General features: G+C 43.7%; 1 non-coding gene across 1 annotated transcript; it reads right to left on the bottom strand.

The window, feature by feature from the left end:
* Window positions 1-2,851: 2,851 nt before the first annotated feature.
* Window positions 2,852-2,995, bottom strand: LOC111728571. The gene has a single exon (XR_002775824.1). It is a non-coding gene; the product is annotated as a small nucleolar RNA SNORA7 (small nucleolar RNA).
* Window positions 2,996-3,108: the final 113 nt, after the last annotated feature.

Raw genomic sequence — 3,108 nt, 5'->3', positions numbered from 1 at the left:
TTATACTATTGTTATGTAAATGTAACATTGGAGCAAAGCGGATAAAAGACACACAGACTGGGCAGCACCTGTGGCTCAGTGAGTAGGGCACCAGCCCCACATACTGAGGGTTCAAACCTGGCCCCAGCCAAACTGCAACAAAAAAAATAGCCAGGCATTGTGGTGGGCACCTGTAGTACCAGCTACTCAGGAGGCTGAAGCAAGAGGATTGCCTAAGCCCAAGAGCTAGAGGTTGCTGTGAGCTGTGACACCACAGCACTCTATTGAGGGTGACAAACTGAGACTTTGTCTTTAAAAAAAAAAAAGACTACACAGACCTTTCTGTGCTATTTTACAGCTTCTTCCTTCAGAATAAAAAATTAAATTAAAACGGCCAGCTTGCTGGATAATGCTTTTCTTTTATTGTCTGGGTGCTCTGTAGTCCCTTTGATGTGACTGGTTCAGTGTCTTGTGGCTACAGCACAAGGGGAAACTTACCTTTTCTCATAAAAGTTCAGTAAAAGATCAACTCACAATTAAGGTTTATGTACCATATGAAAGGTGTAAGTGGTGGCACCTGGAGGCGAGACCAGAACTGAGATGTTAAGGCCAGGTCATTGAAAGGAAAAGGTGACCCAGCTGGACAGTGAAAGTGGCATCTGCACTGAGGGTGGCAGTTACAGACCTCTTTTATATGCTGTAGGGAGTGCGCAGATTTCACAGCTTGCCCTGGAATGTTAGGGTCCTTTGGAGCTAACCACATTCTTTGTGTCTTTGTTTTAAGAGGAGAGGAGGAGAAGGAGGAGGGGGAAGGGTTTGTATGTGGCTGCGTTAGGCCCCCTAACACCATGCACATTGAGAGATTTACAGAGTTATTACCCAATATCCCAATGGGATTCAGACATTTTTCTACATGCCTTTTAGAGAGGAGGGGGAAGATGAGGAGTATGCATGGTAGGTAATTCTGTGTAGGGGTGATAAATATTTGCTAGAGAGGATGAATAGACCCTTGGGAGAATGAATGGATGTATGGAGGAGTGGATTTACTTGTATATTAACCTGAGAGACAGGTACAGTGTTTAAAATAATGTACCAAGTCTGGTTGCATTTTAATCTTCTTTCCTGCAACATACTGAGATAACAAGGAGAGGGAAGGAAGTCAGTTATCCTCTTGACTGGTTGATGCAGATAGAGGGCAAGTCTTTTCCAAGGCCTGTTGTGCTCCAAGAGCCTTTAATTCAAAATATTCCTTATACCAGAGGAACTCTTATGCACTGTTGGTGGGACTGCAAACTCATACAGCCTTTTTGGAAAGAAGTAATAGGAATCCTCAAAGAACCCATTTTATCCTACAATCCCTTTACTAGGAATCTAACCAGAAGAAAAAAATAATTTTACCATAAGGACATTTTCACTTGAATATTTATAGCAGCTCAATTGACAGTTTCAAAGTTGTAGAAACAACCCAAGTGCCCATCGACCTATGAACAAGTGAATAAACTGTGTTATATGGAATACTGTTCAGCCCTTAAAAATGATGGAAACTTTACATTTTTTGCATTTACCTGGCTGGATTTGAAGAACATCTTCCTAAGTAAAGTGTCTCAAGAAAGGAGAAGCAAGCATCCCATATACTCAGGACTAAGCTGAAATTAGTAGATCAACAACTACAGACCCACTTGAGAGAAAAAACACAATTAAATTCAAGACGAGGGAGGTGTGTTCTGTAAGTGCCCACCCAACAGGTACCTCTCAGGTACAGTGGAGTCACGTTTGACATGCCTCCTGGGTGAGGGACTCAGGAACACGGACTCTACCTTACAAAAACACAGTGTAACCTAATCACACACGTCCTCATATCAATCTGAAATGAAAAAACTAACTGAAAAAAATTTTGTTTTTTTTTGGCTGGGGGTGGGTTTGAACTTGCCACCTCCTGTATATGGGGCCGGCACCCTACTCCTTTGGCCCTGAAAAAAATTCTTTATACCAACGAGTCATATTTTGGGGTGAAAGTTTCTCCTTCATGGAAAAACAACTGGCATGAACGGCTGTTGGTCTACTTAATTCTGATACAATGTCCCTACATTTTAGGTTTGGAAGGGGTGCTGTCTAGCACTGGGCAAGTTTGTCTTTACCTGGAGGGCCCCAGGGAACCTCTGCCTTCTGCCATGGTTCAGGCAGTTGTCTGTATTCTTGGTTCTTGGTGTGCTCTTGGTCAAAGAAAGACCAGCCCCCAACAAAAGGAAGGCAACTGTGAAACAAAGTTTGTTGAGAAAGAGAAAGGTAGGTTTACAGTGCAAGATGGGTCCCCTCGTCATGACAAAAAGCCCTGGGAGTAGTCTGGGCTCCTGTTTATACTGTCTGTGTGGGGCCCTCCTCATGGTTCAGACATTGCTACGAAATTACTTTGATGGACAGTTAATAACTTGACATGATAATTAGCCATTGGTTACTCTAATTTGAGTCACTTTCCAAATCCTATTGTGCCTAAGCTGCGTGGCCCTCAGGGTATTCCTCCTTCCCCCAGGCTGCTCAGGATAGGATGAAGGTGGGACAGGCCCAAGATGGGGCACCCTCACCCTTCTTCCCAGGTGGGGCAATTGCTTGAGGTAGACCAAGGCAAAACACCCACTTTGTCCCTCTGGAGAGTCTCAGAGATCCCTTGCTGTCTACCCGATAGTTCTATGGAAAAGTAGGTGGTGATTATGAGCAAAGACCTCCAAGAGAAAAAGGTATCAGGGACAAAGACTGGAAGGACCTCTCAATTCAACACAAAGTCATCATGATTCTCTTTTATTTATTTATTTATTTTTGCAGACCCAGTTAAAGAAAAATCCTAGAAGGCGGCTTTCCTGGCCAGAGCTGGAACACTTGTCGCAGAGTGTCTTCCAATGACCCGCTACAGAACCAGCTGGGAATGGAATGGGCACCTCTGCTGGGCTTTCTTTTCCTCCTGTTTTCAACCGAAGCCAGCAGAACACTATGGGCTCTCCAGACGCCATCCCAGGAGGTCATGATTCTCTTTGTTTAATTATTCATTTCAATGTAATTCAGTGCAAATTTTATATAGGGATAATGACACCTTAGTGGGACATTAGCAATGGGAGCTCTGTGTTCAAACTACAG

Source organism: Otolemur garnettii, unplaced genomic scaffold (genome assembly GCF_000181295.1).
Source record: "Otolemur garnettii isolate 467f Iridium unplaced genomic scaffold, OtoGar3 scaffold00170, whole genome shotgun sequence".
Classification (NCBI taxonomy): domain Eukaryota; kingdom Metazoa; phylum Chordata; class Mammalia; order Primates; family Galagidae; genus Otolemur; species Otolemur garnettii.
Note: the sequence above shows the minus strand (reverse complement) of the source record. Positions and strands in the feature narration are given on the sequence as shown.